The 11,470-nt window shown below is 37.8% G+C and overlaps 1 pseudogene; it reads left to right on the forward strand.

Annotated features, from left to right (window-relative positions):
* Positions 1–3,997: 3,997 nt before the first annotated feature.
* LOC148691857 (uncharacterized) lies at positions 3,998–4,598 on the forward strand (annotated as a pseudogene).
* The last annotated feature ends 6,872 nt before the right edge of the window (positions 4,599–11,470 follow it).

The following is an 11,470-nucleotide window of genomic DNA, read 5'->3' on the forward strand; positions in this document are numbered from 1 at the left end:
TCTTTGTATTTTACAGAGACTGAAGTCCTGGAAAATGAAATATAAACCAGGTTTACTAAAGATATTTGATACTACAAACAGGGAAGGGTAGCAGAGCTTCTAAAACTTTGACAAAAGATAGCTTTCTATGATGGACCTACGACTAAAAAGGGTAAAGGTTGTACAAACTAAAGCTTTCTTGTTTCTTGTTGTTAAAGTGCAAAGTTAAGTGTCTTTTGATTGATTGGTTGAGAGAGCTCTTCCTTGTGTCCTTCATTGTTTTTATAGACTTTCTAGCCCGATTGTCCAAGCCTTCCTTTTTTGTGATGGCTCCAGAGTATGGTGAATCACTATCTACTTTTGTTATTTACCTACCCATGCCATGGAAAAGTGCTTTTTGCTGGGGGTGAGATGCCCTCTGTCACCTGTCACTTCTTGCATAGGCTTGCTGTCAATTCTTTGGCAAAAATGATTTTAAATTCTTCCTGGGCTACCAATTGTCCCAGCCCAATTTCCTCATACTTTTTGCATTCTTGGGCCTTTAACTGCACTAAACCCAACATTAAATATCCACCCAAACAGTGCCCCCTTTAATCATTGTTAAGTTTACTAATCAAGACATTGATAATGATTAAAATTAATTGCTTGCCAAAATTAGGTATTAGCACCACTTAATTAGTCGTTTAAAAAAAACATTTGCACTAACTCACGATCTCCAACATTAACTACATGCCCGTTATATAACTTCCACTTTACTCTTTTTGGTCATTACCTTGAACAAACTTGATTCTCCGAACTACCATATTCTCTTGAATTTTCAACCCTTTCTTGCCTCAAACTCTAGCCACTTTTTTTCATTCTTTTCTACCGAATTCAACAATGGCTACCAAATCACACACTACATATGAGTCTGGAGAAGGGATTGTCACTTTTTGTCGTCGACTCAATGGCCTTCATTATCCTTAGGCTGGCCTCAATCTCCACATTTTCTTTGAATAAGGTGAAGTGTATTCACTAGGGCCTACTTGGACCACCAGAGTTCCTGTTGCTATGGAAAGCAATATGCCTACTAAGGAATGGTTCACCCATTGTCCTTATGAAGCTGAATAGGGCATTTATGTTGTTAGGTGGTCAAACTTCAAGAGAGGTTTTCCTTTCGTGACCGACGCAGCTTGGTCAAAGTGGGTGGACGAGATGAAACCCATCTAGAAAGGGAAATGGATGGCCAATGGCATTTATGAGTTAATTATGATGTCCAAGACCATCATTCCCATAAAGCATGAGCTTCTGTTAATTGCCCTTCTGTTCTGGAACAATGAGACTAACTCATTTGACTTCAGAATAGGCCCGATGACTCCAACCGTCTTTGATATGGCTCAAGTATTCAGACTTAAGTAGTCGGGAAGATGTGTGGACATTACTCATGACTGGTCATCCTTTTCCCAACCACCAACTGGAAGTTCTAAACCTTCACAAAACATTGTGAGCTTGGAGTATAATCTTACAACCTTCAAGAGTTATGGGTCTTTGTTCACTGGCTTCATTCCTTTTGCCAAGAAGAATTTTTGCCTGCCAACGCCTTCTGCTGACCAAGCCCAAGAACACATGTATTTCCTCCTTAACTAGTTGAACACGCATGTGTTCCCCAACAAATCCAAATGAGTGAAGATGGAATGGATCCCTTTGGTGAAAGCTCTGCAATCTTTTGATAATGTGGCCGCATGGTCCTTTATCCTCGCTCCAACCCAAATTCTAATAGAGGCTCCAGATACCAACCATTCAACTTTCTCTTACCTCTACTTCTTCAAGATCAGCAAAACCATAATTGACTTGGAGTGGGGTACCTCTGTGCTTAGGAGGTATCATTGGTTCTCGGACAACATTTTTCCAGGATTCCTTTAGGGTGGATGCTAGCAGATTCTGCAAAGAAAAGTTCATCAGCTACATCCAACAAAAGGATATAGCATGGGGAGTAAGAAGTGATCAAGCGAGCTATGAATGTGGGCTAGAGGTTTACCACCTTAACTTCTGTGGTTGACAATTAGGATTCGAGAAGGCTATCCTGGTCCCCTTCTTTGATTCGATCCAATGTGGAACCTCATATCGCCTACCTTCTCCTTCTTAGGCTACATTTTGGGCAAGTAAACGTACTTTGAATGTAATGACCAAGATAGCTCATAAGCTTACCACTCTGAATTTTAAGTGTACCGCCTTTTTTACCACTTGGTGGGAGGCCAAATGGTCCAACAAGTATGACGGCGACATCAGAGAAGCCCATGTTAAGCTCTTCGGGCAAGTTTTCTTCAAGTTTCTCCCTAAGAAAGAAGAGTTTAATAGCAGGAAGAAAGTTATCAACGAGAAAAACCAACTCCTACTAATAGGTAATTTATCTTGCTATTCATTTTCTTTATTTATATGATCTTTATCCATGCTAACCTTGCTTCCTTCATTATGCACCTCAAGGCAACCCAAAAGCCACAACACTCGAGCAAAAGGAAGAAGAGGCTGCTAATGCCATGATTTTACTAGAAGCCGCTACTGAAGCTACTAAGCAAGAAGCATGCCCGAGCCAAACTCTTGGGAAAGCTGAAAACATTTATGAGATGTTTAACGAATCTGAGACAGAGGTTAGACCTGAGGTAGAAACCGGAACGTCTCGTCAGGCCAATCCCAAGGTGGTTGAATCGTCTGATTTAGAATAAGAGAAACGGTCTAAGGCTAGACATGATCTTCCCGTCCCTAGAGCTACTCCAACTAGGAAAAGAAAAAGACCCCAAACTTCTCAAACTTCTGACCATCTGGCCACTCTTCCAACTAAAGTGGGCAAGAAAAAACAAAAGTCTACCAATAAGCACTTTATTTTCTTGAATTTCTCAATTCTGCTCACTTTTCATAGATATCAAACTTATTGCATTTTCCTCATGGTTAGGACCTACTGCTAGTAAAAAGCTTGACTCCCCTCCCAATGGGATAAAGGCCAGTGAGGAGCGGCAGCAAAGTGACAAGGAAGTTATGTCCAAGATTTTGAAGAAGTTGAAGGTAGTCATAATTGATCACCTAAACCTATTTCCTCTTCTTCTTTAACCCTTTCATTAACCTCAAATGGTTTCAAAACAAGCTTCCAAGGCAGAAGGAACTTCCCAGGATAAACCATCTTCTCCTCATGCCCGATCTAAGCAAGTTTCTCCCTTTCGGGCCAAGCTTTCAGTGGTATATCCTTCTCTCAAAACTTGTTACCCTTTTTTTATTATTATTAAGATCCAACCTTTGACCTGTCTTTGTTACTTTTAGACAATTAAGAGCATTCCAGCATCTGAAACTCAACAAGCACCCCTTCCTCATTCTTCTCAAGTTCATTCAACCATAACAGTGATTCATACTTCTTAATTCAACCCTGCAACTGGAAAGTTGTTCCATTTTGTAGAAGACACTAGCATTCCATAATTTTCTCCTCTCAGGTGTTTCTTATTTTGAGATGGTTTTTCTTTTATTACTTGAAACTAATGATCTAAACTTTGTTTATGTCAGTTTTCCCCTCTTCCAAAAGCTGCCAAGGAACCAATAGTCCTTGATATTCCAGTTATCTCATAGGTAACCCAGTTATCTCATAGGTAACTAGTCTTAGAGCCTCCCCTGCTCTATCCTCACCAGTAGTAACTTTACCAAAAAATCCTCTAACCATGGCTCAAAGTTCAACTAAGGTATATTTATCTTGACAATATGTTCCTTCTACTCCCCCATCCCTTTTTATTATTATTTCAGCTTAAGGTTGAGCTCTTGTAACTCATTCTCTTTTCATCTGGTAAACCTTTGGTGAGGTTTCGGGCAAGTCTCTTCAGCCTACTATGAGCATAGTGGTCCCAGCTCAAACTTCTTGGGCTACTGGACTTCAAGAATTCTCATTCCTAGGCCTAGGAGGGTGCCTGTTACCGGATCTGCTTCCTCTTCCATTACTGCTACTACTACTACTGTTGAAGACATTGCCACTACTACAGCTACTTCTAATGGTGCTGGAATCATGCATCCTCTATTGGCTTCTCTCCTAGCCACAGCTTCATTGCTCGAACTAGTTAGAGAGTTCGGGCAAATTAGGACTAAGCTGGATCCAAAAGGCGTCCTTCTAAGCCTCAACACCTCATGGAGCAACGCATGATCTTCAAAGAATGGATGCAAATGGACTTTTCTACCTTATTTAGCTTTAAGGCTCTTCAAGATACTTAGAATGCCCTTACTGAATTATATTAAGCCTAGCAAATGACCAAGGTGCAGTATGAGTCTTTCATTTCCTTCTTTGAAATCTAAGAGCTTTGAGGGATCAGCATCTTAAGGCAGAGAGGCAGGGCAACAGGGTGAGGTGTTACAAGGAAAAGCATAGTCGGACCTCCACTAATTTGCAGCAGCTGGTGGAGAAGGGCTCAGCCATGGAGGATCTGATAATGGTGGTGGCTGTAGAGATCCAGAAGTTGGAAAAACAACTTTCTGCTCTAAAGGATGAGCAAATGACCCTCTCCAGCAAGCTATACAATAAGATTGAGGAAGTGAAGAAAGTAAACCAGGAAGTGGAGAAGTCAGAAGCCCAGTTAGCCAACAGCAATATAGCTTTAGAAAGTCAAGTCTAGGATAGCTGCCTTGGCTAAAGATGTAAACTTGTAATTTAGGGCTCCTATACTTTCCTAATAATTAAATAAAAAGATCTCTCACTATTTTGCTATTTTACTTGTTTATTCACATTTTCTAACAGAAACAACTGCTTTTAGACATATAAAGAATTCCTCACCCCTTTTTCTAAGTATCAAACTTCATTAATATAACAGTCTCTAACATCCCAAAGAGTTGGGTGGTACTTCTTTAGAAATTTAGCATTTATTAGATGTTTCTGTAAATCTCCTTCTAAATCTACCAAGTAATAAGTTCCTCTGTCTAATACTTTGGTAATTATGAAAGGGCCTTCCCAAGTAAGACTTGATTTCCCAAAACCTCTAACTTGAGCTCCCAAGGGCAAAACTGCTTTCTACACCAATTCTTCTTCTTCAAAAGTCTTCAATTATACTCTCTTATTGTAAGCTCGGGCAACAGCCTTTTTTCCTTCGTGGATCTTGTTCATAGCTTTAATTTGGGCAACATTCAAGTCCTCAATTCCTTAACACATGGCCTGAATAAATTCATCACTATGTAGGCCAAATTGGTTCTGAAGCCTTAGAGAACTCACATTGATCTCCATAAAGAGCATTGTATCTTGCCCAAATGTCAATGCATAAGGAATAGTCTCAGTTCCTGTTCTTTTTAAGGTTCTATAAGCCTAAAGATTATCTCCCAACATCTCATGCCACATTTCTGGGCTATCTGCCACCATTCTTTTAATGATGTTCCCCAATATCTTGTTGCTAGCTTCTGCTTGACCACTAGATTGGGGATAATAAGGGCTAGACTAGATCTTCTTTATCTTGAACTTAGCTGCAAACTCCTCAACTTCTTTTGAAATGAATGAATGCCATATGTCTGTAATAATTGTTTCAGGCACCCCAAATTTATGTAGAATTTTGGTCTCAATGAACTTCTTCACAGCAGCTTAATTAATGGTTTTCACAGTTGAAGCTTCAACCCACTTAGTAAAGTAATCAGTTGCCACTATTATGAAGGTGTGCCCTTTGCTAGAAGCTGGGTATATCTGCCTGATAAAGTTCATGGCCCACCTTCCGAAAGGTCATAGCTTTACTACTAGATTCAAGGGCACCGATGGTATATGTTATAGAGGTCTATGCTTTTGGCATTTCTCACATCCTCTAGCATAAGCTTTACAATCTTTCTCCATGTTGGGCCAGAAGTAGCATATCTTCTTAGTAATCATCTCATCTTTGGACGTTTATTTATTGTTGTGTGAACGAACTTCATGTATGATTGTTTGAACCTTGGATTGCATCTAATACATATTAGATAACTCAGATATTTCATATGTGAGTTACTGTGCTTTTGCTTGACTAGCATCTTTGGCACTTAAATTGTTTCTAATATATATCTGTTATTAAATTTGGGTTTACATCGATAAAATTATGCTAGTATGCTCCACAAATGCCTTTATATACCTCAGCCATCACCCTCATTAATTCTTCCAGACCCAAGCATTTTAATAAAAGCATATCTGGAGTCTTTCTCAGCAAAGTATTATCCCACATAACAAACTTAGTTGCCTGTTGTCTAATTTTCTTACTAGTGGGAGGAGAAAGGTCATTCAAGTACTAGATGGTAGATGTTCTCCAATCCTCTATCTCAGGCTCTTCAGTCGTTACATCCAGGCTAAATCAACTTTCAAAGATATAGGGGAAACTTCTTCTTTGTATCTCTACTTTTATCTCATGCCCTTATTCTTGAACATGTGTTCCAGAAACCCTATGTGCCTTTTCATTGGCAGTTAAGTTTGCTTCTCTAGGAATATGGCTAATTGTTGCTTCAATACCCCAATATCCCAATAATTGAGTAGCTGCCAGATAATATCTTGTCTTTGTGATATGTCTACACTTGTACTCTCCATCTAATTTATTAATTACCAACTCGAAATCACCATATACTTCTATTTCAGCTGACTCCAACTCCATTAGAATTTCTAAGCCAATGATCAATGCTTGATATTCCACCCTATTGTTGGTAGTATCTTTATAATCTAAAAGAAATTAGTAGCAATGTTAGACTCCCTTTGGATTAATGATGACAATTTCAGTTCCTGCAGCATGTTGTATGCATGATCCATCAAAATACAGCCTCTAAGGAGTGATCCATAAGCTAGTTATCCTTTTTAATTTTTGTTGTATCTATTCTTCCTTGCCAGACTGAGCCTTATTGGATGGGATCCAAAGGTTAGCCACTTCCAAGGTTCCAGGGATGTTGATGAGTTTCTCTTCGGACTCTTAGTGCTTAGTTAGGAAGTCTACAATTGCTTGTTTTTTCACTGACCTTTGAGGTACATACTAGAAACTGAACTCTAACAGTGCTAGGATCCATTTCCCAATTCTTCCTGTTAGCATTGGCTTGGACAACATGTACTTGATCACATCAGTTTGACAATTATATGGATATGTCAATGCAACATATAGTGCCTTAATTTGTTGGTAGCAAAGTACAAGGCTAAGCATAATTTCTCAATTGGGGTATATCTTGTTTCTACCTCCGTAAGGATCCTATTGAGGTAGTATATTGCATTTTCTTTTCCTCCTTCATTGCTTTGAGTTAATAAACTCCCTATTGATTTCCCGGATGTTGAAATGTAGAGCTTTAAAGGCTTCTCTTTCTGGGTAGGCATGAGCATTTAAAGAGAGGCTAGACAAGTCTTCACTTTATCAAAGACCTCTTGATGTTGAGGGGCCCACTCAAACTTGTCTTGATTCTTTAATCTTAACAAATAAGTCAAATATTGGATCTTGCCCACAAGATTAGCAATGAATCTTCTCAAAAAATTAATCTTTCCTAGCAACCTTTGCAATTGCACTTTGTTAGTAGGTGTTAGTGGGTGTAGATGACTCCATTATAGCCCTAGCCTTGTTCTTGTCCACTTTCACACCTCTTTGATGGACCAAGAACCCCAAAAAGTTGCCCCGATTAACCCCAAAGGCACACTTTCTAGTATTTATCTTCAACTTGTGGGTTCTCATTCTCAGTAAGGCTTGTCTGAGGTCTTCCAAGTGTTGTTCTTTAGTTTTAGACCTTTCCATGATGTCATCAATGTATACCTCCATGATGTGCCCGATCAGATCATGAAAAATAACATTCATTGCCCTTTGATATGCAGCACCAGCATTTTTCAGCCTAATAAGCATGACAACATATTCATAAACTCATATATGTCCTAGGTATCTAAATGTTATCTTATGTATGTCTTCTTTAGCCATTTTTATTTGATTATATCCAGCATTTCCATCCATAAAAGATAATACTTTGTGTTTTGCAACTACATCAATAGATAGGTCGGCCATAGGCATAAGGTATTCATCTTTGGGAGTTGCTTCGTTAATATTTCTATAATCGACACAACATCGACTGGCATTAGTTAAAGCTTTCAGTATAGGTACAATGTTGGGCAACCACTTTACATATTTTACAAGTATAATAAAGCCCGCCTTCACTAGCTTCTCAATTTCTTCCTTGATTTTTCCTTCGAGTTCTTTTGACATCCTTCTTGATGCTTGCTTTACAAGCATGTACCCTTTTTAATATGCATCTTATGCTCTAATAAACTATAGTCTAATCCTAGCATTTATGTGTAATGCTGGTATAGACAAACTCTGGTGTATCCAATCCCTTCTCAACAACGCCCCATAAGTAGAGGTGTTATCTACCATAAAGAATGCCAACATAATCTTCTTGAATCCCAAATCTACTTCTAAGGGTAGTATCCCATGTGTTTTGGTGATGACTCCAGAAAACCTAGACATCGTGAGATCAGTGGGGATAAGGTCTTCCTCACCTCTGCAAAGTTTCTTTAGTTGTTTAAGTGGTAATACATTAACTGATGTACCCCCATTTATCAACACCTTTTTAAAATAGACTATTTCCAAATGAGTTGTCACATATATGGGCTTTAAATGGTTTGCTAAGGCCAGACTTGGTTTTTTTAACACCATCTCATTAAAATAAACTCTCTCATGCTCTTTTCGTGTGGGGTCAGGCATGTCTACCAAGCTTAACTCTTCTTTACTAACCTTTTCAATGTTTACAAGGGCCATCACTGGCTTCTATGCCAATGATTCATCATCCATGATAGCTGGTTGATTTGGTTTTGCATAGAACATGGAGGACAGTACATAGATCATGTTGACATGAAAGTTGCTAGGTCCAGGTGCTCCTTCCTTATTCTCTCCAATCTGGCATAGAAACTTATCCATCCAGGCTTAGGTATCTTTGTTTAACATCAACTCGGGCACTTTCTCTTCTTTTATTGCATTGAAATCAAGTAGTTGTTCATGAGTCCCAAAGGGAATTACCTCATGGTGGAGGTACCCCTCTTTCAGGAGATTTGGTTCCAAAACAAATATGCTCTGGATTCCAGCCTAGTGTAGGTACCATCACTATACTATCTTGCATTCTTCTTAAGGATAGAATAAAGGGATAAATATTTTTACAAATACTTTTACACTCTTTTTAAGCCTTTTGATTACATGACATCCAATGGTTCTTATTTATTCATTAAATGATATGGATGCTTATGTGAAATTTAACTAATATTAAAGATAAAATAAAACTGAAAAAAAAAACAAAAAAAAAAACAAAAACAAAAACAAAAACAAAACAAAACAAAACATGAAATTTGGAAAATTAAAACTAAAATTAAAATATGGAATAACGTGTCCCCGTATTTTCATATGTAGAATTGGTTTAAAACATAAATTCAGGATACTGCGCAGGCCAAGCAATCAGGAACAAACTTTCATCCCTAAAACTATATGCATCCTCCATTTTTATATGCACAACAAAGTGCACCGAAACGAATACAGAGAAATGGAAAACGAATGAGTAGTATATACCCTGACATTTTCGTGGTCTGGTAAAATGATCAGCCCGGGTGACATGAGAAAAATAAATAAAAATAAAAATATATATATATTTGTATATTTCAGATAAAGATACAATTACCAGACTTGCAAGCACATTTACTGAAGTATAAACAAAGATTTACTTATTAGCAATTAAAACCTTCAAAAATATACAAACTGCCAACTTAGCATTTCTGGAAGAAAAAAAATTGTAGCTTCAATGAACACAGAAAGCAAATTACCGTTCAAGCGCTTGCGAGTTTTAGACAACTATCCAATACTTTTAAACGGAAAAATAGTTGTGAAATGTAAAAGCTGACCTTGATGGTGGATGGTGGTGGTAAGATTTAATCTGACCCCTGCACTAGCAAATTAGCATTACAAGCGAATGAGGGGGCGATGGAGTTGTTAGGGTTTATTTTTGATAAGATGAAAGAAGAGATTCCATCAAGCTTCCTTATCGGCAAAGAAGAAGTTTCATGATTTTTTTATTAGGGTTCAAAGTCTGAATACAAGTCTTGATCGAAATGGGAATGGGAGAACCAATTTCAGTTAAATTATCTTCCTTTTTTAATATTAGTTTTAATTTTCCCAGCAAAAAATAAGAACAATCTTAGCCGGCTTTCCATCCGTCCCTGGTTGGAAAAAGCAAAAAAAACATCAGTTAAATGATGTTTCATGAATCCAAAATCAGGATCCAAGTCTTAAAAATAAATAAAAAATAAAAATAAATAAAAATTCAGTTAATGATTTTTTATTAGGGTTCAAAGTCTGAATCCAAGTCTTGATCGAAATGGGAATGGGAGAACCAATTTCAATTAAAGTTTCTTCCTTTTTTTAATTTTAGTTTAATTTTTTCCAGATTTTTAAGTTTTTTAAGTTTTATTTTATCTTTAATATTAGTTAAAATCCACATAAACATCCATATCATTTAAGGAATAAATAAGAACCACTGGATGTCATGTAATTAAAAGGCTTAAAAAGAGTGTAAAAGTATTTGTAAAAATGTTTGTCCATTGATCCTATACCCTGTATTTCCCTGAATTAGGGGTTTGAGAGACATGATCCCCTCCGCTTTCAGCCTTTCTATTAGCTCTTTCTACTTTTTTCCTGTTCCTCCAGCTAGGTTGTCTCTCTCCTCCTTAGGTAAATTCCTCAAACTTAACATCCTCAGAAGCTTCTAAAATAGCAGGAATTTTTAATGAGTTCATATGAGCCTTATGTTGTCTCTAAACCCTTTTTATTGTGAATGCCCCTATTTCTTTGATAAGCCTTCCATCTTTGCCCACTATATACCATTTTTGGCCAAGTCGAGCCAAATTCACCTTTGTAACTGATGGTATCGGGCTCATGGTCTTTTCTAGTCTCCTTTATCTTATGCTGCCGTGGCTAATTGGCTGGGGGGGGGTCTTAACATCCACCCAATTTTGTAACCTCACATTTTTATCTTCCACTTCTTCAGAGGCTTCAAAGTTTCTAAATAACTCAGATAAATTCTTAGGTTCTGAATCTCATCCCAACCTCTGGAACACATTATTAGTAGTCTCCTTATTTGCTTCAATAACCTGGAGACTCATGTGGGCAACTTGTTCTATCTCTTTCATTTTGATCAACTCGTGATCAATGATGGCACCTAATGTTGGTACCTCGAGCTCACATTCACATTAACATCTACTGCACAAAACCATTCCTTTAACCATAGTTGCTTGGGGCTTGTCGAGTAACCTCCTGCTGTCTTCCATTGGCCTACATGCCTCCTTTCTTTCTCCTCTCCCATCCAGGATAACCTTTCCATTTCCTCTCTCAACCTAATTAAGATTTATCATGTTGATTGAGGCTTCAAAGAATGGGTCTATGTCAATCATCATGTTAGCCTGGGGTTTTTCCAACAACAACTTCCCTTTGACTATAAGATCTTGGATCTAATCTATGAATTGTACACAATTGCCAATTGAGTGATTGAAGGTGTA

This window comes from Pyrus communis, chromosome 13 (assembly GCF_041283825.1).
Source record: "Pyrus communis isolate YQ-2024b chromosome 13, ASM4128382v1, whole genome shotgun sequence".
In the NCBI taxonomy this organism is placed as follows: Eukaryota; Viridiplantae; Streptophyta; class Magnoliopsida; order Rosales; family Rosaceae; genus Pyrus; species Pyrus communis.